This window comes from Cyanistes caeruleus, chromosome 2 (assembly GCF_971803275.1).
Source record: "Cyanistes caeruleus chromosome 2, bCyaCae1.hap1.1, whole genome shotgun sequence".
NCBI lineage: Eukaryota > Metazoa > Chordata > Aves > Passeriformes > Paridae > Cyanistes > Cyanistes caeruleus.
Genome location: NC_141702.1, coordinates 95878478 through 95904275, shown reverse-complemented (window position 1 = coordinate 95904275; position 25798 = coordinate 95878478). Strand labels below are relative to the sequence as shown.

General features: G+C 40.4%; 1 long non-coding RNA gene and 1 other non-coding gene across 2 annotated transcripts in view; both read left to right on the top strand.

Annotated features, from left to right (window-relative positions):
- Positions 1-918: 918 nt before the first annotated feature.
- TRNAI-UAU (transfer RNA isoleucine (anticodon UAU)) lies at positions 919-1012 on the top strand. Its single transcript has 2 exons — positions 919-956; positions 977-1012. It is a non-coding gene; the product is annotated as a tRNA-Ile (tRNA).
- Positions 1013-3508: 2496 nt separating this feature from the next.
- The window catches only part of LOC147655024 (uncharacterized), an 87696-nt gene continuing 65406 nt past the window's right edge, over positions 3509-25798 (top strand). The window contains exon 1 of the long non-coding RNA XR_015283660.1: positions 3509-3698. This is a non-coding gene — a long non-coding RNA (uncharacterized LOC147655024). The remainder of the gene's footprint in view (positions 3699-25798) is intronic.

The window sequence follows — 25798 nt, the reverse complement described above, 5'->3', positions numbered from 1 at the left end:
TCAAGAAGTGTCAGCTCCTTTACCAGGGGGATCATGGTGAAGCAGTGTGAAAACGGATGGGGTAAGAGAATTAGTGGAGTCACATTTGGGTTTAAGCATCTGCTGATGACAATTATGTTTACCAACTTTTAGCCACATAAGGTGGGACAGATCTGACCGCAGAATAAATCCATGTTGAAGCTATACTTTAAGAAAGCACGCATAGTGCTGAACAAACACTTGTTTTGAGCTTTCCTGGCACCCCTCGTGTCGCACACAGTAGCGATGCTACAGATACCAACATTTAGTTCCCCGGCAGTAAGTGGTCATTTTTCGCAGCGGCCTGGTCCTGAGCGTGACCGAGGGTGCACCACCACCGCACGGCTTCCCGTGAGCGTGAGGCTGAACTTCGCCGACCCAGCGGCCAATGCCTTCCACCGAAGGCCGTCAGGAGGCTGGGTCTCGCAGGGCCCTGGGCCGGCCTCCGTCTGTCTCGTCCCCGGAAAACGGAGCTGCGGTGCACCCCAGCCGCCGGCGGCGGTCGGGCCTCTCCGCTGCCGCCCGTCACCTGCCGCTGCCGCCCCGCCCCGGCCGCAGCGCCGCCCGCCCGCCGGCGGAGAGGGCCGGGCTCTCCCGTCGCCCCCACGGCCGCCTGCCCGTCCGCCCAGCGGGGAGGCCGGGGCGGCAGGGCTTTGTCCGGGCCCCGCCGCCGCTCGCCTCTCTGCCTTGCTCGCGGGCGCCGCCGTCCCCGAGCGGTGCAGTGTCCGCCGGCTCCCTCATGCCTTCCCTGCTAACGCGAACGGGGAGCGCGGCCCGGGCAGGGAACCGGGGCGGCCGCGGGCCGCCGCTCAGCGCGGGGTGCGGGCGGGAATCCGCCGCCCTTCCCCCGCCGGGGCCGGGCGAGCCTTGATAAGGCGTTCGGGAGGAGTTGGTGTCAGGGCTCCAGTGGCGCAATCGGTTAGCGCGCGGTACTTATACAGCAGTACAAAGCCGAGCAATGCCGAGGTTGTGAGTTCGAGCCTCACCTGGAGCACACAGCTTTTTGGGAGAGAGAACGGGCTTTTTTTGGGACGCGGCGGCGCTCTGGAGGGAGGACAAAAGTGCGGGGAAAAATTATGCAGCCTTGGCGGTAGCGTGGGCCCGCTGAGAGGAGCTCACGGCACCGGGGAAGTGTCTGCGGCGGAGCGCAGCGGGAGTGCCAGTGCCGCTTGTGCACGTGTGTCCGTGTGTCTGTGTCCGTGTGTCTGTGTCCGTGTGTCTGTGTGTGTGCGCTTGTCCCCGCTGAGGGGGGCAGGAGTCACGGCTGCACAGTAACAAACGTGTACATCATCCTCAGAGCTGCTTGTGGGTGAGAACTTGCTGGAAATAAAGGTTATTTTATATCGTGCTGTTTCATACGGAGTGCAAGTAAACACTCGACTGGTGTGATCGCTGCAGCTCAACGGTGACAACATCTCTCCATTTTGCCTCCTTTGGTGGTAACAGTCTTTGTATCTGCTCATTGCCTGGGTAATGCTTAACAAATGCACATGCTGTAGCAGGAAGGAAAATACTTCAAATAACTCCTGATTTCACCACTCAAGAAAGGATCAGGGGCATGGGAAAAGGGCAGCTCCGTAATGGAGAAGGTTGCAGGACACCTCCTAGATATTTAGGCCCAGATCTTGTGAATTCTTACCTATGTTAACATCTACTCTGCTGCTTTCACAGTGCAGCTTATACCAAAAAGTTCAAACAAGCCCTCAAGATCATGCAGCCAGATTGCCCATATCAGCCCTTCATCTGTACTGCAGACATCAACTCCCTGAAGTGCCGCTTTAAGGCTTTTAATTTTCGCTTATTCTGTCTTTTCGTTACCACTTTGTCCATTTTGCATTAACTTCACTGCTTTCAATGATGGTGTGGTCATCCCTGAAGCAGGTGCCATAGTGGTATAAGGAAGTGTAAGTGAACAAGAGATATCTGTAATGTATCTAAGGATGAATAAAATTAATCTTTTGCTTGCAGTGAGTTTCATGTTTTCTGTATGCCAGGATATACATGTCCCAGTGCTGAGGAGTACAGACTATAGAGGAGTGTTTGCACAAGTGTTGGGAATACCAAAAAATGAAAATGTTGTTTTTGTGTAACTGGGGAAAAATAACCCAAACCACAAATCATTAGAAAGGGAGAGGAACTCCATTCCTTGGACAGAGACCTCTTAAGAAACTGAATGGGGACAGCGCTACTTCCTTTCCCTCTTCCCTGGTGGGTCTCCAGGAACAGGCAGCAGCTCCCTCCTGCCAAGGAAGAACTGCTAGTTTGACATTTGCTGTCTTGCTCTGGCCGTCTGGGTGAGTGATTATACAGTTTTTTGCCACATTCAGGGTGCGTGGAGCAGATGTTGCTCATTGCCTCCACAGCTGTTTTGTGACATGCCTCCGTGGTGCTGGAGAGCAGCCAGGACATGCAGCGGGGGCATACGGTGCTATGACCTTCTCCTTAGGATCTCCTTCATAGCTTTAGTCTTTACCTCGGCTTTGATTGATTTTTGTTGTGACTCTGGGAAAAAGTAAAAAGAAACAGGCCCTACAAGAGGCAACACTTGTTTGCATTTCTGCTCTTCTTGATGGGCCTGACACCTGAGGGGCAGCATGTTCCAAGATGGGCATTTCACACTGAAAACCATGCGAAATCAGGACAATTCATGTGGATTTACTGGAAATCACAGGGAAATGAGAATGTTATAAATAATAATGAAATATAAATGTTATAATAATAAAATAATATGTGTTATTTATCTGATGGCTGTTTCTGACATAAAGTGAACGGCTGCTAGAGCACAAGGCCTTCCTGCAGGAGGCAAGGCTGTGAGATGAGGTGAGCCCTGGTGCTGCTGGCTATGGGGGTCTCTTCCCTCCCAGCCCCATGGCACTGCTCCGCGATTCCGCCTCATTCCCCAGGGGCTGCTGAGGGGATGTGGGGAGGTGAGCTGTGTGCCCCTGGGAGGGGATGAGAGTGGGAGCTGGGCAGGGTTTCTCCATGGTGTGAGCAGTCTCTTGTTGTGTGGTGCTGAGCTGGGCTCCAGCATGGCCACAGCTGCTCTCATGAGGTGAAAGGAGGAGGGCCCTGGCCTGTTGCTTGTAATTGCCACTTTTTCTGCAAAATTAGGTGTCCTACAGGCAGGCTTATGAGAAGAAAGTATGTTTTTATTATACTAAGTTGTTTTCTTTATTAGGCATTTTGGTCCTGGTTTGTTGCACTAGAGCACTGATTTGCTCTAGTGCTGCTTGGCAGCAGCTTATGTATAAAAACATGTATGTAGTTACATGTAGCAGTACACATGGGCATAAAGACACCTTCTCACCATTATGGGTGAGTTCCCAATGCCTGTGTATTAGCACTAGCATATTTTCTAAATCTTCAGTATAGCCACATAATAAATTTGGAAAACACCTGTGTGTGAGGGATGCAAAGTGCCAGCTGCACTGTGATCTAGGGAGGGGAAATCCTGCTGTCCCTCTTCCTCCTCTTTCCCCAAACAGTTACGTGGTTCACCTGTGCCTCATTTTCCTTTTGAAAGCCAGGTGCTTCTTTCTTGTGCCATCCCCAATGTTCATCACTCCCCTCGAGGTGGTAGCCAGGGGAGTCCTGGTCTCAGCCTGCTGTCACCTAGCGAGGGACTGTCATGGCCCCTGGATGCTTCTGGAAGTGCGTTCAGGAAGAAAGAGTTCCCTATGGTGAGTCTTCCATGCTGCCTGGCTTATCTAGAGACCTGCCTTTTTCAGCCTCTGCCTCACTGTTTCTCTGTTTAATTGCCTACTGTGGATGGCATACCTGCAGGTCTGGATCTCCCAGACTCCTCTGGAATTCTTCCAGAATCCTTTTTAAAATGGTCCCTCTTGAAATTTGTCTTGCTCTTTGTTTAATGTTGAATGTGGACTATGAGTGCTCTACAGGCTTATTCTGCTGCTCTGAGTTGCCAGTGACTGTAGAAAGCAAGAAAGCCTACTTACAGATGTAGGAAAGCTCAATGTGAGCCGCTTATTGATGGAAGGAGAATTTTCAAAGACGTATCTCTTGCCTAATCTTGGAAGATTAATAACGATCAGGTTAGGGAGCAGGATTTGTGTTTATTCCTGTATGATGCTCAAACATCAGGAGGCCCGTTGCAATGGCAGACGTAGGATTAAGAAAAAAGGCTTATGCATGGTAGACCTTCCTGATGTTTATTTTTAAGAGTAGCAACTCTTGTCTCTGGCATGTTAGTACAGTTGTAATTGTGAGGTTCTGAAGTGTTTGGTTAAGTTAAATGTAAAAGTCTGGAATTTTCCATAATATGAGGTTTGCACACCCTAACAAATGCCTATAAAAGCCTATGGTAAGGACTTAGCCTACTTAATTGTTATGAAATCAAAGTTTTTATTTGCAAATAAAAAGATTATAAATAAATATGAATAAATAAAGTAAAAATATTTTGCAAATATAAAGAATTTTTTGCAGATAATAAACAGCCAATGTCTGCTCTTTATAGCTTTTCCAATAGATGGCACTGTGTTCCTACAGAGTGAAAAAGACAAAGCAAAACATTCCCAGACGTCCTAAAAATAGAAACCACTTGCTGAATGCTCTGTTGTGCGCTGTAGAGAACAATAGGCCAAAATTTCAAAGGTTGCTTTGAAAACAAAGTCCTCTGGAGGTATAGGTGCATTTTAGTTTTGTTTTGGTTCCGCCACCACCTTTGTCCTTTGTGTGTAACATCTTGAGGAGCTTTCTGAAATTAAAGTCTATTGATCCGTTGTGTTTGGAGTAACAGAGGTAAACCGGGTGTATCATGTTTTTTTAAGTCTCTATGAATTGAGTCCTGTGTCAAAGGACTTCCAGTGTAGCAGGCCTGACTTAGATTCTCTTAAGCAAATTATTTGCAGAATAGCTGGTGCTAGAGGTTTTCATGCCTGAAGTCTGGGTGGCTGCTTCCCACTGCGGAGGAGAGGCTGTGGAGGTATTGGGATTGGAAACAGTAGCTGGGAGGAGAGGAATGAAGTGTAGAGGTTTCAAACTGTGTGGAAGAACTCTTAAACCAAATAGAAATACTATTGTAGAGGAAAGTTGAGGTAAGGGTGGTGAGAAAAGGAAAAAAGAAATAATGTTGAAGGCTCCTTGGGGAAGAGAAGTGCTGAGAAATTAGGGGGACAGTGGAACTGATGTCAGGCTGATAGAAAGTGGAGAAGTGAGAACTTGTAAGAGGAGTAGAAAAGCAAGCTCACAAAGAAAAAGATCTTATGCATTGCTCTCTGAAACTGGTGAAGGGGATGCTACAAGGAGGGAACTAGAAGGAAAGAGGGTATGGGCACAAAGAAGGAGAAAACAGAGGGGAGTCATATAGAAAAACATAGGTAAGGAAGTTCTTAAGAATTTTTAAAAAATCCTGTCTGGCTATAGCTACGTGAGTGTGCTGCCTAGGGCAGTGAAAAACAAATGAGTAAGTGTTAGCTAGTCAAGCCAAGCTAAGATGGAGTTGCTGTAGAAAGCAAATTGGCCTGTCCCTTTTGCTTGAGCAAACAGAGAGCTCAAGAGGCAGGTTTTTCTTCTCTGTGTGCTTTGAGTGGTTACTTTAGTGTGGCAATATAAGAGATCCTTTGGTCTCTCTAGGGTTTGAAGCTGGTGTTGGGAGGGTTAGAGAGCTCAGCTTTCTGGTTTGGAAAAGGAAGGAAATGGACAATCAATCCTGGAATTTGGTGCCCATTTAATTTTCTTGCTTATGCTGAGTTTGCTGTGTTAGGCTCTGCTTTTAAGGTGGAAAAAGACTCTTGGTTTCTTCAAATAGTTTTGGTGCAGCCTAAATATTTGAAACCTTGGAGAAGTCTCAAAATACAACAAAACAAACTAAACCAAACCCAGGGGAAGAACAAGCTGGGGAAATGGCTGAAATGGAAGAGGGTAGTCAGAGAGTCTGTAATTACAAATTTTGGGAAGGGATGCTCCCTTGATGCAGGCCTTTGAGCCTATACAGACTGCTTTAGTTCAGAGATCTTTAAACATGACAGTGTGAAGAAATACTTCTGGAAATTTAACTATATATAATAAAATATACATAGGAAGATTGTGCAAGATGATAAAGCAATAATTTTAAAACCTATCTTTTGGAAATATGGTGGAAAATTCTTCAGAAGCAATTGTGCTGGAAGTCATGTGGCTGCATGGTGTAACTTAGATGGCTTACCAGTTTTGTGAAGAGAAGCTGTCAGTCAATGAACACAAGCATTCAAAATCAGTTGTGAGGTCTCAGTCAGTTGACTTCACTGCTTGCATTTATTTATCATTTATCCTACCCACTGAGATGAGGATAAGAATTGATTAACTATATATCTTAATTTTAGGCACTATTTATATGGTTTTATATAAAAAATACATCTGTCTTTAAGGAAAGACACATCATATGTGTGCTAGCACATTTAAAAATCATTTCATATTGAAAAGCTGTTAACAATGCAAGTTTATGTAGTTTTGTAAGTAAGCTGCCTCACTTTATATTTATTTATTTAATTTTTTTTACATTGTTGTGTTACTTGGAAGTGAAAATATATCTGTCTCAGGGCTTAGGGGAATTGTGTAGGACAATGATGCTGGATTTGGGGGTGCTTCTAAGGGTGTCTGTACTTACTAAGTGCCTGGATCCAGGTTTGGGAAGTTAATCTCTTTCATGCACTGGACCAGTCTGCCCCTCTTGCTGTCCTAACCTTGCTTCTGCACCACCTTCCTCCTCATGGGAGGGACACAGTCTCAAAAGCTAAAGGGTTGCCTTGAAGCTGGCATTGGTTTAGGGAGAATGAGAAACATCCCTTCAGATGCTTCTGTCCCCACCTGCATTTCCCCATACTCCCAAGTGCCTTCTGAGGGGTTCAGCTCATCTCCCACTTCGGTCAAGGGCTCTCAGGGGTTTCCACTGCGACAGGAAGTCCACACCTGTTGCTTTGTCTCAATACAACTGTGACTGTGCTCCTGTAAATCCCTGGTGACTGGCAGGAAGTGCTGCACTTTATGGGGTGGCTCAGGTAGCTCCAGGTGGCTGCAGCTTGGGCCAGCTCAGTGGCCTTGGGCCAAAGTCCTTTGTTGCCCTGACACCTCAGTGCTTGTTCCTCCTTGAGACTTGCATAGTCCATTAAACCCGGTCTTGTTGAGATCAATGCCAGTAAAAAATGCTTACATTCTGACCTGTTGAGATTTGTAGGATCTTGTATATGTATCATATGTATTTAATGCTTTTAAAGTTTTGACTACTCAGTAGCTTTGAATTGTTTGCATGTAAGGCCTAAAGTTGTCTTCATATGTTCAAAATACTTCTGTGGCAGATAGATGTATCTGATTGTGTCTGTCATTCTTACTGAGCTGTTCTGCACTTTCAGTGTAACCTAGCCAAAAAAAATACTGCTTTTTATTATGATAAAGGAAGTGCTTGGTTATGCTATGATTTCTCAATACCTTAACACATAGCACATGGTATATTTGAATTTATTTTTTTTTAATTGGAGACTGTTGCATTGTGGGTACTGGGAGTGCTATTGTGTATCTTTGTGTTTTAGGGCAAATATTTTTAATAGAAAAATAGGGTAATTGTCTGTAGGCTCCTAATAATTGTAGCCCTTTGACAGAATTCTTGTAACACTTGGAAAAATTTTTAGAGTGGTTTAGGGATGCCTGCCTGATGTTAGTGTTTGTTTGCCTGATTCTAAGAATCTGGGTGTTATAAAAGATATCTAGCAAACAGACCTCTTATTGTAAATGTAATTCATTTGAAGTGTTCTTGAAGGAATAGCCTCTGTCATCCGAATACTTCCAAAAGTAGAAGCCAACCTGTCAATGAATCAAGACTGAAGTGACAGTTTTTTTAAATGTGGTATTAATGTATAGTATGAGTGGGTGCATTTTCACTGAGTTCTGTGAATTTGCTTCATGTTCCATAAGAGAATAAAGTTTGGCCTAGAGTAATGGGAAGCTTATGTCTGGCCGCAAGGAAACGAGGAAATTTATGGGACTTTAAAGTATGACCTACTGCAATATTCAGTATGTGTGATTTTTGGCATGATTCAGCAGTAAATACTAGTTGAAAACAGAAGCACAAATTATAGTGTAAATAATTCAGACAAAAAGAGGAGGCCTGCTTATGCATACATGGTAAAGGAAATGGAAATACAACCACAAAATACAATTGCTGGGAAGAACACCAGCAGTTTGGAACAGTCGCTGTTAAAACTGTGGAAATGATCTTCCTGGATGACACCTGAAATAGAGGAGCATAATGATCTCCTTTGTATGTGTTTAAGTACACTGACCAGTAAATCGTGTGAGGCTGCTGCATTTGGCAGTCGTCGTTTTGGAGTGGACTTTCTGTTCCGTGGCCGCTGGGTGGGAGGTTATAATGGGCACAATGCTCCTTTGGTTCTTCATCTAATAAATGTCTGTGACTTGACTTTAAAAAGATTTTTTCTTGACTTTTTGTTTTGTTTTGTTTTTTTGGGGGTTTTTTTTTGGGTCTTTTTGGTATTTTTTTGTCAGTGGTGGAGGCATCATGCACTGGAAGAAGAGAACTTTGTGCTAAATTGTTTTTCTGAGCTTTCCCTTTGCATTTTTTTAATATCAAAATAGTTTTGGCTGCTGATACAAAACAATGCTTGGTTCCTGCTCTAAACATTGAGAGCCACCCAAGCAATATTCCTATGTGCCATTTGATAACATTTTTACCTTCTGGTGAAAAAAACGAGTAGCCAAAGTAGTCTTAACAGATGTGTTTTTCTGGCGCTGTGGCAGAGTGATTTGGCTTCTATTTGTTTCATTTGGAATGAGAAGTACCATGTCCCGTCCACAAGTGAGATGAAAATGAAGGCAAATAGCAGAATGAACCATTAGCACAGTGAATTCCTTGCTTGGACATTTTTTAATTGTTCTTAGAGCACAGATTGCCTTGGCTTGTTGTAAACCAGGCTTTTCAGAGCTGGGAATGGGGTGTTACTGGTGTGTGACCTGTAGAGCCAGGAGCTAAAGAAAACAGCCAGCAGCACTCATGAGATGTGACCCATGGTAAGCTGTTGCTTCAAGATTGCTTCCTTGTGTAGTATTATAACTGGAAAACTGCAGTTCCTTGATGTCTCAAGTGAGTGCTGGTTTGAAACACGCATTGGACTGTAATTTAATTTTTATATGGAATATTTCTACTAATTAGGTTGTTTGTTTTCTCAGGAAGCTCATCCATGGGATAATGGGGTGAAAATTCCTGTAACTTACTCCATTAAATGACTGCTGGACAATATCAGAAATTGGGGTTTAAGGGTCAGTTCAGTAAGTAACTTAGAGCAGAAGTTTCCAATAACAATTGTGGCTTGGACACAGTTGAAATAAGAACAACACAGCCAAATTCAATTGTACTTGCATTGGCCAAGTAATAATCTCAGACAAGATGTGAACGATAGGCATCGGGAACTAACAAGTCATATCCTGAAAGAAAATTATAACTGATACGGACAAAGTGGGGAAAAAACTGGTAGTGATTACTGACTATGAAAGTGCTGGTGTTAGCTGCCTCACTCAATAAATAATCCTTCAGAGGTTTTAGCAGCATTAGTAGTAGCAGCATTTGGTCACCTGGCTTGGCTTCTGTGGGTGGTTTAAAAAAATAAAATAAAATACCACTGTTAGTGGAACTGCATCCATTGAAATCATAGGAGAACTTGGCTCTGCCTTTTCCTGTTCCCATTCATTGTGTGCTGTTCATCCTGTGCTTGGATCTTGTGATCATTTGATTCTGCAGATATTTTCTTGCTGTTCATGGACCACACCAATGGTCTGTGAAGTCCTAGCTGGTGGTCAGTTCAAGTTACCATGCATCAGTGGAACTATGCTGGTGGTTTGTAGGAAACCTTGAGGCAAATTCAGAACTACAAACCTTTGTCCTGTAGTAAAAGCAAAAAAATAAAAAAAGAAAAAAGCACTGTTTCTGCCTCTTGTGCAATCAAATCGACTGACCTTACTGTTCCTCAGTCATTGTAATTCCTTGGAATTGTAAACATGAGCACTGATGTGGCAAAAATGCTTCTTTCTCATTCTTTACTGAGTGGGTATTTAAGAGCTACTCTGACTAAATGAGTCTTTGCTGTAGCTCAGTGTCCCTGTGACTGTTTCCGTGCTGTTTGTGTCCTTTTACTGATAAGCTCTTCACATCTCGTGTCTGTGTTAAACAATGTAAACATTCACAAGTCATCAACTAAAGTGCAAAATGCCAGTTTACTATAGCTCATCTTTTTGACTGACATTTTTTCTTAAAAATTCATTTTCTTCATTGTGTAAGAAAATGAAGCTGAGTAAGAATGTTTAAATCTCTGAGCAAAGGCTTTTTTGTCTCTTCTTAGTGCTACTGCTAGAACTAAAACTGTCTTGAAATATGTGGTTAAAAGTAGTCCTTGGTATGTGATTTGTACCATAATCAAACTGACAGACATCAATGGACCACTTACAAGTTTATGCTTGGAATTAAGTCCAGTAAAATGCTTCTGGAATCTCCTGGTAATTTCCTTTTATCAATGTAAGTGATGCAGTATGAATCCTTTATAATTGCTGTGGAGCTGCACCAAATTAGATGGTATGATTGAAGCTTGAATTTTTCCAGTGGATGTTTTGAAGAAATGAGAGATGGTAACAAAGAGGGAGGCTGTGTAGCATTCATCATTTGATGAATTTGTTTTCCTTCTGTACACAGAAGAGACCTATTTCTTCTCTACAGTGAAGTAGAGAGTTCAGTGTTCCCCATTTGATTGCTTACAATCTGTTCAAAGTGATTATCAACTACTATTGTCATTGAGTAGTGATATGTTATAATTTTATTCTTGCTTCAGTGAGAGGCATGGACAAATCAGGCTTGTACTGTTAAGCATCTGTATCTGGTAAAGCCATGGGTGACTGAACTCGGTGCAGTGGCTCACACACTTGGTTTGTTTACACTGAGAGAAACTGAGGTCCATGTCCACTCAGCTAAGTAGAGTTATTTCAGATTTATACTGGTGAAATGGAAACAAAAATACCTGGCATGCACTTTCAAGAGTTTATCCTGGTGCAACACTTTATCTCATTTATCTGAGAAGTGCTAATCAAACAGCAGAGCACAGGGCATGAATGTCAGACTGCTTCATGGGTTGTGCATGGCAGCCTGGGCCACGGGAGAGCTCTGTATGCCTGCATAAATTTAGTTACCATGGTTAATATAATATAATATAGGTCACAGTGAAAATGACATTGTGGTACTTTCACACCAATTCTTCTGAGGTATTACTTTTTTCTCTTCAGTGGCTTTTGCTATATGAAAAACTTTGGTGTGGTCCACATGTGAAAAACCTTGTCTCTTGGCAAATGAGATGAATTTGAGCAGTTACAGCAAGGCTGTATCCATCCTTTGGAAAGGACAAATTTTTATCCCATTACTAGATTGGAAAAATAAAAAAATAAAAAAAAACGAAAGAAAAATATGGACTTGGAGTTTCCTAAAATGTCAGCCACCTCTTGAGTGCTGTCCTTGAATACCAGCCCAAACTACTAGAAGGAAAAGTGACCACCCTGATGTGCAACTTTGCCTTGTGCATAGCCAGGGAAAGCTGCAAGCTTGGATGTCCTGTTCCAGATTTGTCACTAGGCATGAAACATTACTTTTGGGGCCTTCTGTTTACAGAGAACCTTCTGCAAGGCTGTGGTGCAGCTCTGCAGGCAACAAATGGAAACAGTGATTATTACCAAGAGTTGGGTGGCCATCCCATTCGAAGGAAGTACAGATTCTGTACTTGAATACAGTTGACCTTGTATCTGTAGCACAAATCCAGAAATACTGGTTAGTCATTCTCAAATTTTTCAGATTAAACATGTCTCAGTAACTGCTCAAAATGCTCAAAAGCCTGCAACTCAATTAAACAGTTAAGACAGGCAACTTTCAGCAGATGGCAGCATTGCACTCTGTAACTTAATTTTTCTTTCAGTGGTTTAGCAACTCATGACTACTTGGGCTGGTTGGAGACTGCTGGCTAAGTAGCAATCCAAACTCACTTCTAAAGTTTTTTGAAATACAGGTCTTAGTAGATTATGATAATTGGGTATTGTTTCAGACTCGTGAGTTTCATATGGAAAATACCTCTGTGCTTCATAAGAAAATGTACTATAAAACAAAGAGAGTACACCTAAATCTCTTCTGATAACTCTAAGTAACTGCTTTGAGACAGAGGAAACCTGTTTGATAAAAGTGTTCTACTTGGAAAAAATACTAACAAAACCCTTAAAGATGTTGAGTTCAAAGTGGAACCATGAGCGGAGAGCTTGTAAATTACTTCCTGCATATAGTCCTTAAAACTACAACAGGCTCCCATACTTTATTTAGGAAAAAATGCTGACTTTCCTATGCTTTTTGTACTATACCTTTTAAACACCATGCAGCCTGATACCAGAGCCCATACCTAGGCAGACATACAAGTGAACATACCCTTGCTAGAAGTTGTCAGCTCTGACTGCGTTCAGATGCAATAGTTAATTTCTGTTTGTGATTACTCCGTTAAGAATATTGTTTTGTATACAAAGTTCATGTCTGATTGTATGTTCAGTCTGGTTGATTGGAGAGGTTCTTCCCACCTCTCCCACCTTCACTGTTTATTCATCAAAATTCCAGGGAGACTGTGGAGGAAATTAAAGCTGTTCCTGCTATGAAAGAAAAGGGCTATGTATAGAGGCTTCTTCAGAAAAAAACTCCTTCTACTTCCAGATAGTTATCTGTGATGTACTAATCTATACATAATCCTAAAGTGCATAAGAGATTTTTTTTGTGTGTGTAGTCTCCTAGGGAGAATATAATGCTATTCTTAGGTTTGGCACAAGATGCAGTGTGAGTGCTGCACTGCAACCAGCTAGCACCGATGTAAACGGCATCATGCAAACACAAAGCTATAGTAAATAGAAACTAGGTCAGCCATTGCAGCCCTTCAGAAAGAGATTAAAAAACACTCTTCTCTTGCCATACAAACTTGCAGTTTGTTGAGTGGAAACAAGTATATTGATATCAATGAAGGTAGTGGTCTCTTTGGGAAACTTTATGCACCTACTTCAGAGTTTGGCTCCAGAGTAAATGAAGGAACCTTCGGACTTTCCTTTATTTTTTCCCCCTATAGAACAAAATAATAATATAGGTAAGCAAAAGTTCAAACTGATTAATTTGGGTTACACTCCAATATTCTGCCTTTTGTCATACAAGTGAACCACAATGGAAATTTTGACTTACTCTGGGTTTTTTTACTTAAAGTAGAATACTGCAGGTACCAGAGTAGTTTACCAAGATGAATGGTTTCTTTGCTAGATGCTGTCTGAATGTGACTAGCTTAGTATTCTGGAAGAAATTAAGTATATGTAAATCTCACTTTTATGGGAAAATTTCAGGAACATCAGCATCATGGGAACTGGTGTTTTGAAGTTAGAGGTGTCCTCATTCCAGTCACATCCTCAAAAGATGATCTGGTGGTCAGTCAGTCTAATGCACACTTGCTTTTCCCCTCAAACAGCATGGAGGCATTAGTGAACACAGCTTGTGTGTTGTGGAGTAGGAATGTGTGGCAGTGGACTTTTTCACCCAGCTGAATTCCTGTTGCAACTTGAGCAGAGTAGTAAGACTTGGAACTAGTTTTCTGTTGTCATTGTTGGTTAAATGTTGGTTAGACAAAGAGTTTGCATAAGCCTGTTTAAAACAAAAAGCAAAACAAACAAACAAACAAAGTTGGTTAATATTGAAGGAGGGAGTCTTTTGAAAATATTAATAAACGTGATATTTTATCCTTAAGGGTGCATTGAAGGACTGGGACTCGCTGCCATCTGTGCATATACTGAGAAAGGATATCGCTGGGTGCCTTTCATCTTGGTCACATTTTAAGTCTCATAATCTTGGTGTGAAGACTTGGGATCCTTTGAGTCATGCATTACTTTCTTATCCCTGCACTTCAAGATGTAGGTTTGTTGTGTTCTCATAGAAGGGAGCAAAGCATTCTTTGTAAAAAGCAGTCAGGATTGAATCTCTGCTGTGGTAACATCCCCCTCACTCAGAACAGGGATGGAAGAGAAGCTTTCCATGGCCCTTCCAAAGGTCTAAGCCAAATAAATGTCAGGAGATTTTTTGTTTTGGAATTAAATCAGACCATCCATCTCCCTTTCTCTTTGGGTATTAAATTTGTGAGGTAAGTCACTCTTTCCAAGATAGCCTTCACAGGTCACTTCAGAGTGTTGCATGATTTTTCATCTGGCTTTTTTTTTTTTTTTTTTTTCTTTTTAAATGAGACACAAAGTTTCTTAAAAAAAAACAAAACAAAATGGGAAACCTGTCTAGCCACAGAAGTGAGGTCTCACTTTGGCAGATGTGTCCTTTCAGCTACATGTACTGTCTTCCTTCATGCAGTTCTGGGGAAGGCATCTACTTTGGGTGGCTTCTGCTCCTGCAGTTTTATCTGTGAGAAAGTCTTTCACTGTGTGCTTCTCTGGTCTTTCAGACTGTTTATATCAGTAAGAGTTGCACCACAACAGGAGTAGCTTTAATGGTAAATTAATTTTTGGTGTCACTTCAGTAACACTCCAGAGTGTATCCTGAATTTGAGATAAAAGCTCAAATATGAAAATAGTTATCTTCATCTGTAATATGTTCTTACCTCTGCTTTTTCAGCACTGAATGATCGTATTTTCATATTTTAAGGAAATACTGGATTTTCTGACTCTGGTCTTACAGAGTTTATTATAAACAGCTTAAATGATCTTGTTTATCTTTGAGATACTGAGGAACACTTTGTAAATGGATAGAGTGTGTGAATATGTTGAAGTTAACGTGGCTGATGTAGTAATCAGGGACTGCTCCAGGTGATTTAGAGATTAGTTACCATACCATGGTGAAAATTCTGGGTGTGTAACTGAATGTGGAACATGAATTCTGTGTGGAACACTCATCATTCAAGGTTTACATACTGGTAGTATGTAAGGAGATGCCATCAGTTCCCTCCTTAATACTCCTAATTAATTAATTTGTGGTTTTGATGGGCTTTTTAATAGCAAATAAGCTTACAGTTTTTTAGGTAAAGAATTTGATCTTTGTTTTCCAAATGCTTTATTTCTTAGTTGATTACATCATTTTTGTCTACATTTTCTGTGTACAAAGTAAGCATTGCTCACTTACATGTTCAAGAAAACAGAACAAAAGATGTTTTTTCATGAGTTACAGCTCTGTGATAGTTATTTGCATACTGTATGCAGTCTAGAAGCAACCTATTCAAATAGCTATGTAAACCATTCAGAAAGAGTCTTTTAGGCTCTGCTTGCTTTTATAGTGCAGATAATTTAGGAATCATTTCTTTTTAAAGGATTAACATCTTTAAGAACGTGCTTTCTAAAGAATTGCTTTTGCTTTCAAAGTGGGACAAAGTCGACAGGCAGACAGGCTGTCAAAGCATCTCAGTTCTTCTGTACTTTGGAACTTGCCTAAAGAAATGACTTCCTGACCCATAAGCCAACATTTCTTCAAAATAAGACTTTTCATAGCCTCCTAGGAAAACTCTCTGCAGTGTTTGGGAAAAGGAGAGAGCTTTATATCTGCTAAAACAGAGAACTGGGCCGGTAACTTTAAAAATGATTAACATGTTGAAATTGGACAAATAACTTCACAAAACTCTAAATGTGTTTATCTTTCCAGAAAAAGTAAATTATGGCATTCTGGGACTTTCTGTTGTGTATTTGTGTGCTAGTTTTGGCTGGGGTGGAGTTAATTTTCCCCACGATGGCTGGTATAGGGCTATGCTATGTTTTGGAAAAAAATAACATTTTAATGAATTTAACAACAACAACAACAAAGTTTTGGAAAAATAAAACAGATTTTTTTTTGCAAAAAGTGTTTAATGCCGTGAGGAGGAAAGACAAGGTGTATGGACAGAGGTTATGCCTCACTAGTTGGATTGGTAGAGCTGCTAAGAGCAGCCGGGCTTTGAGGAGCATGATGCTGAGTGCTCGGATGTGTGCGGGAAGTGTTGGGCTGCTGAGCTAAAGGGGAAGGTGATCTCTGTGAGAGGGGCTGTCTCCTGCCTCTGGAGCAGAAATGACCCTTGAGACAGAACAGGGCTACTGAGGAGGGAGCTCTTCTGGTGGGGGAAGGGGTTCTAACACATGGAAAGGTGTGCAGCTTCTGTTTGTGGCTGGAGGGAACGGCTGGAAGGCTGGGGAGATGTTGCTGCACCTTTTTCGAGTGGGTTGTATGGTATCCAGTCCAGCAGAAACTTTCACTTTCCAGGATTGCTGCTTAGTGGAAAAGCATGAAGTTGTGATGTAAGATATTATATGAATCAGTGTTATTTATATATTACAGAATGAGGAAATCTAAAGGTTTTTAGAAACACATTGCACTCAGGTTTGATGGAATCAAAAGAAATTACTTATCCTATTTCATCAGCAACAAGAAAACAGTAATATTCACTGATGGAAGGGTCTGGTTGGGACTCTGGCACTGTGTACAGGAATGATTGCTGTTTCACCCTCAATGAAAAATGAAGTATAGGAGTGTTTCATTTTTCAAATAGGATAAATTATAACCACGTGGAGAGAATCGACCATCAAGTGTTAACTTTAAGCTAAAGCTGTAGGTCAAGCTTTTTTTCTGTGGTCCTTCTTACCTGAAGACATTTTCTGCTTGTTGACTGTTCTAGCTCTCTGCTGTAACCTCCCACAAATATTTCACAGATATAGCTTATAGCACCCCTTCAAAATAAAGACATAATATTCCCTTCTTGCTGACAGGAAAGGGACAAAAAGCAAAGAGATCTTTGTGTTTTTTTTAGAGTCAGGTATTTGGCATATTAAACTCTTTGATAAGAACAGAGCAAGAATAAAACAGTATTTACTGTAATGATTTTTTTTTTCTAACTACAGTTCAAAACCCCTTCAGTTTTGTTATACTGCTGCCTGCAGTTATATGTAAATGTTGCAGTGGGAATAAGAATAAAAAAAGTAATACTTATTATTCTAGAAACACAGGTTTTTAAAGTTGTTCTTGGACAACTGCTTGCATCTTCTGGAAGATCCTGGTTACCAACAGGAAAGCATCTTTATGGCAAAGACTCAGCTTCTAAATGAGAAAGTGGAGCACTGTTATCTCAGTTGTGTAGTATGAAAGTGGGAAGTGTGTATTTAAAGTAAATTGCTCTGGAACTTGCATAAGCCTGTACTTTTAAATGATATTTTTTAGACTATTTGTTTTAAAATCTTAATAAAGCCACATGTCTCATATCTAAATTCAGGCAAACTGAAACTCATTTCATTAGGACTCTAGAAATATAAAGTGATGCTCATTATCCTTGCAAGATATGGGAAATCAAAAACTTATCTTAACTGAAATTGTAAACTAGGATAGTGAATTTGTAATATTAGATAATACTGTGTGGCTGATGTTTCTGTTTCTTCTTTCCCTCCATTCTGGAGTTGTATCAGAGTAAATAATAGTATATGAAACCTTTTTATTACTGTACTGCTTTCAACCCTAATTGCAGCTCAAACCCGTATTCCTTTCGCATTGAAGTTTTAGCTGCGGCCATCTGATTCTGGGGTGGGACCAATTTTACCCTTCCCTTCAACTGGAAACAACAAAACCCCTCCATAAACCTGAAGGAATATTTCCCCTGACAAACAAAAGAGCATTATGCCATCCCTATGCCTGTCTTATTTAACTCTGACATTTAATTCAGAAAGGAACCAAGGGGAACTGCTACTGTGGAAAGTTATGCAGATCCAAAGACCCAACAAATCTTGTGGCTGCACACATCTACAGAGCCAAGGATTTCTCAGAAATAAGAGGAGAGACTGTCTTCTGTTTATTAGACGTGGCAGATTCAGCTGACCTCCAGAGAAGCTGTGGATCTGTTCTGTTCAGTATTTCACTCCTCTCCCTGCAGTTAGAAATCAAAGTGGACACAATTGCTGTGTAATTCCTGCATTTTCCACTGGCCTCTGTGCAGATAGAGCATATATGGGGGTTAGCCTGCTTTTTCACCTTAACATATGGCTTCAGGAAGAAAATTAGGTTTTCATATTTGACTGGTATTGTTATTTTTCCTTTTCCCCCTCAACAGAATTAAAGCAATGTCCCAAGATTCAGTCATTCAATTCACAGTTCACATTCAGTTTACAGTTGTTTTTCCCTTCCTCTAATAGAGAAAATAAAACAACAGTGATCTCTTTTTATACTGTCTGTACAGCTGCTGGGTGTGTTAAGCCATGTGCCCTGCTACCTGGTGCATTCTGGTTTTAAGCCATGCACTTTCTCTGTGCTTGCTTTGGTTTTGGGTTTTGTTTTCTTTATCATCCAGTTCAGGTATACTGATACATAGTTTGAAAATTCAGAAAGATTCTCAATTTCTATCATACTGTTTAAATCTAGTCTAAATCAGTGGGGTGGCAATGCATATTTAAATTCATATAGATTTTTTTGTGTATGCATGAGTCATGTTAGCAAATAGCAGAATCCAACTGAGAAGTGGAAGTTGCCATTACACAGGTTAATAATTCTCAGGGATCCATAATAAAGCTTTGGTAAATCTAATAGCTGCTCATCTGTTCTTTGGGCAGTGGCTTTAATTGCAAGACTTACTGCTCTGCAATATTTAGTTTTACATTGTAATTTCATCAGTGTAGAAAGCTCTTAAATAGCTAATAAATCATGATTTCAGGTAATGATCCATCCAAAAGATTAGAAGCTAAATTCTCTGAGAACTGATAACCATTTATTTGACACCATCTTGTACACACTAGAAGATAATCTTTCAAAGGTCATTTATCCCCTGGCAGAGGAGTTTGTAAGGTATTAAAATAGGCTAACATAAGCCAGAGCTGGCAGTGATTTAGACTTGTGGTAGGTAATATTTATGAGAGTTCACAAATGTCTAAGCAACCTTGCCAATTTATTACTTATTCTTTCAGTCTCTACAAAATTAAAGTTTTTTTCTTCAATATGCTGGCATTTGTAGTAAATACTGAAATGTTCATTTCTGTTTATTTTTACAGAAAGCAATTTCTCTGGCTTCTATGAGAGAGTGATCACGATGGGATTAGTTCCTTTTCCAAATTGTTTTCTTTCCCCAATGCTCCAGTTACAATTACAGGATGTCCTGATTTTCAGTCCTTTGGTTCTCCCCCTCTTCCCTTCCCTCGTATGACTCCAACGAAAACTTATTTTTGCACTTCTGTTTCATGGTAATACCAGCACTATACTGTCTTTTCTGGCTAGTGTATCTTCAGTAATGAGCCTAGTGATGTCTAAACCCAAATTCATGGAAAATTCTGCTGGAAAGCCTGACAAAGGTCATGTTTCTGGTTTCTGCATCCATTGGAGGTATTCTGTGGAAAGCTCGGCAGAGCATCTAAGCAACTGCTTTACTGAGAAGGAGTAGAGGCGGTAGGATGTTGACCTTGCTAATAACAGTGTTTTCTTTATTTCCCTAAGCTATTAATTTGGATTTTCTAAATGCTGCAATTTAATGGTTCTGCGTTGAAGGCCTAAGGGTTGGCAAGAACTTCCACATACTGGCTTTGTGCCTCAATCCTGTTTTCCTACAAAACTGATTTCCTCGTATTTTCTATTTCAGCAGCAAAGTGTAACACGCTGAGGCTGTGCTGGTGGGTCAGAGACCTGCTGGGCAGATCCTCTTGAGAGAGACCCAGCAGCAGGACTGAGTGTATCTGGTGACATTCTCAGCACCAGCTGAGCAAATGCTGTGCCTGGGGCTGTGCTCCCCCTTGGTGCCTGGGGCTGTGCCCTGCTCAAAGGGCAGTGACGCTCCTGGAGCAAGTCGCATCCACGCACATGAGGCGCTTGCAAGGGAAGGTGCTTCTCAAATACAAATGCTGATATCTCAACATTTATAGAAGTTGGGGGTGTTCTGAGCAGTCAACAGTATCTACATATGAAAATTTTCAGTACCAGTTGGAATCTCTGGCACTTCTGTATTAGTTGTCAATACCTGTCTGCTCTAGTGCTCTGGACATGGATAGGCAGGTGGCTTAAGAAAGGAAACAAGAATGAAGAAAAAATGTGAGACCATTGGTCTGATACTGTGTTTTGATACACTAAGGTAGTAACACCTCTGTATTTATTAAATACCAAAGTGTGTTTGTAGAAGAATAAAAGAGATAATGATATGAGCAGGAAAGATCTTTCTGGCTTGGAGTGTTTCTTGCCATGCTGTCTGTGTGTTGGATTCAGTTTCCAGTACTGCTGTACTGTATGTTTCTAGAGCTGGGGGGAAATGGAAGTGAGGCTCTTTACAGGCAACTTGGTCTAACCAAACACGCTTGTTTAGATTTGAATTTTACTTATCTTCTTTGAGGACATCATGTTTTTGTGGAAACATCCATATTTGTGAAAAACTGGTGCTCTTTCTCTGGCAAAACCCCAGTAACTGTAATGCAGCTATCCAGGAGAATTTATGGATGATACAGACTCTTTAACTCAGTCAGACTTACTACTAATCTTGATGGAAAACAGAAGGACAGATAATAAGCTCTTTCTTGGCCTGTAATATTATTTTTCTTATCCATTTCAGCATAAAGAACCCTTCATTGGAGGGACTAGCTTTGCTATGAGTCAGACAAATTTACAGTTTTATCTCTGTTTTACATTAGAAAGTGTTGAAATGAAAGATTTGCATTAATTTATGTTACAAGCACCATGTTAGTTACTTCTGTAATATTTCTGTATATTAGATGCAGACCATAAGAGGAAGAAAAGTACAGACCAAATATTTTAGCAATTTAGACACAGGATTTTTGCAAGAAAGAGACTGGCTTAAGGTAGCTGGGGGAAGAAACAAAAAGTGACCTCCTGTCAAAACTGAATGCTCAGATTAAGTCAGTGTTTGTTCTGATGAAACTGAAGGGAAATGAAATAATACATGTATTTCTTAATGTCTTGGGTAAAGGGAGAAAAAACAGAAAGTGTTATTGGATTCTTCATTTACAGTCGATACACATGCAAATGTCTCCTTACATTTATTTCTTCTATGCAGGAGAGTCATGAGTGGCACTTGAGCTGGATAGGAAACTGTTTTTCCACTTCATGAAATTTTGAATCGGTAAATATTTAAATGTCTTGGTCTACCTCTCTTACTCCTAAGTTCTATTTCAGTTACTGATTTTATCACTTAAAATAAAATTTTTAACTTAAAAGATGTGTAAGTGAAGATTTATTTGAAGATAAGTTCAAGTTTTCCCAATTTGATAAGTGAAATTTTTCACATGCAGACACTCTGGATGAAAACTATTTTACTCTGTTTTTTTTTTATCAACAGTTTGGAGAAGCAGAGAAAGAACCTTGTATTCATCTGTAACTATTAGATCTAATTTGGGTAGCAGAGAAGAGTATTTACCAGATCTATGAATTACAGGTTTCATTAAGTTCCCCCTCTTTTTTTTCTTTCTTGCTCCTTGGCTGTGAAGTTGTAATGACAAACGCTGTTATTTCCTGTCTCAGCATATGCCACATGCTGCTGGAAAATCTGCAACAAAATGTAATGTTAACATTTTCCTGACACTTCTGGAATGAAACACAACCTTCAGGGAAAGGAAGCTTCATTAATGTTAATTTATGTATTCCTCACTTTCAGGTGAGGGCATGAGGGTGGACAGAACTCATAGCTACTTCTTCAGCCAAAGTTATTTTTATTTTACAGGTACAAAATAAAATCTGATGAGCAGGAGGCTTGAACAGTGATTTTTAAAATGTGGTGAATATGTCTCCATGTCTCCATGTATTGATTGTCTTCTCCAGAATTCTTTATTTTTACTGAAATAAGCATCTCAGATTTGTGTTTTAAACTAAAAAGTCTTAATGGTTTGACTATTCATAAACCCTCTGTTGTGATATTTCACTATGAGAAATAATGCTGTTATAATGAAATAATGCTCACTCCTTTGTACCAACTCCTACTTAAGTGTATGCATTTCAAATGAAATTTCATGTTTTAATGTGCTTTTACATTAGATGAAGACAGACCAGTGCATAAGCAAATGTACCAGCTGTGTCAGAAAGCTGTTAATGAATGCTTCTTCGTGATCTCTTCCATTGTGAAGATCACCTTTTCTTGTGGTTCAAGCAGTGATGTGGTGGAGGTGTCAAGATTTTCTGAGGAGTTTGTACTTCTCCCTAGGACAGAACAAATATACCTTCTCCCTCCACCCTTCCAGTAGCATATAGCAGCAAGAAACTAGGCTGTCTTAAGGATGGATAAAGTATCCCCTGGAACAACAGGCTAGTCACCATGGAAGAGCACAGGGACTTATGGACTTTGAGCAGTCCAGTTTTCTGAAATACATCCAGATTATACTTCTGTGAAATCTCTGCTTAGCCTAAATGTTCAGCATAAGGAAAAAACTCTATGTTGCATACATTGAGAGCTTGGCAAAAAATTCCTCTGTGGATGCTACTATTACGTGCAGTAATATGACATTTGCATTCCCATTCTCTGACTTCCCCTTTCCTATGTGGATTTTTTTGTTTGTTTTTGCTTTGTTTATGTTTGTTTTTGCGGTTGTCTTTAAATATATACTAAATGAAGGTAAGGCCTAAAACTTTTTTTAATTTCTCCTGGCCAAACCCATTTAGAAGTTTGTTCAAGTCTGCAGAGAAAAAGAAGGTGATTTGTGTCACAAGTTCTATTCCTCTTTCATCTTTTCATCCAGAATAAATCTGATTTAGGCTGTATGTGTGTTTTGCTTACTATCCTTTAGGCATTGATTTCTTTGAATACATAACCACCAGATTTTGGGTATTCTTTGTGTAGCAGTCATACCTTTTTGATTAGACATTTAAATCTTCTGTGTTCACAGTGCACAAAGGGAAGGTTTTGCTTGCAAGGTATGTAATCTAATGGTATATTTTGTGTTCTTAATTTAAGTTTTTCAGTGAAGACTCACAAATGAGTTAATGAAGAAGCTAGAAAATAGTCAAGAATCATGAATTATCTCAGAGGAATCACTGAGCACCATGGTCATCTAACCAATTTTCAGTCAACTGTCTTTTTGTATAAGTAATAATGGGTGTTTCCTCTCTGGCATACTTTGATCAAAATTTAGGGATATATTCTGTCATTGGCATATGAGGAATTTTTTCATTAAATTTCTGTTAATGTTAGCAGGTGTCATGTGGGCACCAGTAATTCCATGGCACAGCTATATCACAAAAATAGATCCCTTCTGTTTCCTTACTTGGATGTTGGATTTTAGCAGTAGTCACTGCACTCTGTGGTTTCAGTGCCAGTTCCACAGGTTTTCAGCTAAATAGGTAGCTTTGAAAGTGATTTTCCTTAAGTTCAAAGTTTCAGAAATGTTAACAACTTTCCAGGCAAATTCTACAGTAATGGCATCATTTCACTGTGTCTCCTGCATCATTTTCTACTGACCCAAGACAGCCACAGTCCCCCAGCAGCCCCCAGAGCATCAATACACAGCCTTCCCATAGAGAGTGGGAATTTGTGCCTCTGATCTGTTGTGGCAGTCAACCTCAGGGGGAGATTTTTCCTGCCAGAACTTTGTGTCGTGTGGCTGCCAGGGAAGCAAGCCTCTTGGGAATGGTTACTGGCTCATGGAATGGCACAATGCTCCTGTGCCTCAAGGGTCAGGTGTTCCAGGCAGACATGGTGAATGTCTGCCTGGACTGCTGAACTTATGTGATACATATGCTGAACTTAGTGATACATGACAGTCCAGATGCAGAGGTACTTGCATTTGGGAAAATCTGGGCTTGTAATGAAACATATATTAAATGTATTTTGGCAATTGCCTAACATAAATGCCCTGTTTTCAGCTGCTCCATATCTCAGTAGCATCCATTAATTTGCTCGGTGTCCAGACTAGCAGTGCTGATAAGGCTGTAAGAGCTCACCAAGTGTTGTCACTGAATAAAACCACCAGAACTACATGTCCTTATGGAAAGGGACTTTCTGTTCTGTTTGTGAAAGCCAGGCTCCTCCTGCCTGTGCTGCGTTAATGGAAACCCTTGAAGACAAGAATTAGGACATGAATTCTAGAGAAGATCAGGGAGACGGTAGACAATGACTAAACTAACACGTGCCTGAGGGCTGTAAGAGATAGCATGTGGAAAATCTGCCCATCAACTTTGCAAGAGCAAGCATAATTAAAAGGAGAGTGTTTGGTACATTGCCCAAGCTTGAAACAAAATTTTGGAAGAGGCTGCTAGTAAATAGAGTGGACATAGCAGTTAAATCTATATGTAGTAATCATTTTTTACATATAATTCAGTAATTTACGTGCATGGGTTTTCAGTGTATTCAATTAAAGGGGGAAGAAGAGGGTTAGTAGAATCAAATGAAGGGTAAGAGCTGTGAAATTGCTTTTGCAAAGCATGTGAATAGCTTAAAAAAGGGAACACCAATCATGACAAAACATCTTCAGAATGTAGCCAATGTATTTTAAAGTCCCGGCACAAATACAAGTTTCATACCTGTAAATCAGCATAAATTCTACTTTTTAAGTGTTTTACAGCATGTCTGCTGCTCTAATTATTAACTTCAGTGTGAAATTAGTTTGTTTTTAATGCTATATCAAGGGCTATAATGCTAGACTGGGTCTTATATCAGGACACAACAAATACTGTGGAGATCTTGATAAAATGAACCTTCCAAGTTACTCAGATACTGTAATATTCATTTATGTCTGCAAATGAAAACTGAGTTTGGGTTGTGTAAGATTTGCCGCAGGCTTGCTTGTTGGCACTCACTTGGTCCATTAACATAAATATGTCCAGGGTAAGGCCATGGTTGCACAAATTATTTACAGACTCTGTGTCTATTGAAGGTGGTGTGAATATGAAAGCCAGCAGTTGGCAGTTTGACTGGTCTTGCTCACAAGGCCTCATGTTATCTAGAGTGGGATTTAATGGGGCTTCTACTGTAACAATGTGGAATAACATTAGAGTTCAAAATCATTATTTTCACTTGAAAAGATATATCATGAGCCTGATCATACTTGCATGCAAAGTAATGATGAGGTTTCTGGTTTGTGTATATGAACAATGCTGAGATTTCAGGAACTGCTTTGAGTTTTAAAATCTGTTAAAATTTAAATTAAATATAGACCATGAAGGGAAGAATGACCTCTTGTTGATGTAAATTTACTAACTTTAGATCAATCTCTCTAAATTCAGCTATTCCTGCTGAAGTAATTAGAATTTTGTTGGATACATTTTTTTGTTTCATATAAACCTATTAATAATTCCCCTTGTTTTCTCTACCAGCTGAAAACAAAGCACAATTCAGACTGTAAGGCACACAATGAGCATCTGAAGATTTCTTTTACAAGTTCAATCCAACTGTGCTTTTCAGTCTTACTTTTTGCCAGTGTGCATGTGAGACTAGGACTTGACCAAAAAAGTCATTCTACAAGGAGACTTGAAATGAATCTGTTTGACTGCTGAAAGCAATGTTGTATTTAGAGAATGTTAGTGAGAGGAATCCTGAAGAAATGTTCTGCTACTGGGAGACAAAAACTTGGTGCAATAAAGAAATCCTAGATGCATTCTTCAGCAGCTTCAACTGGGAAGTAGCACAAACAACGAATCTGAGCATTCAGGAAACCTGAAGTTATCCAGTGCTCACAGCCTTTTCCAATTCTAAGCTGTTTTTAATTTTGTAGGAAGAAATGTTCAAATGAGAACACAAGGAATATTTTCATGTCTTATGAGGAACAGCTGAGGGATCTGGGTTTGTTTAATCTAAAGAAGGGTAGGCTCAAGGGTGAC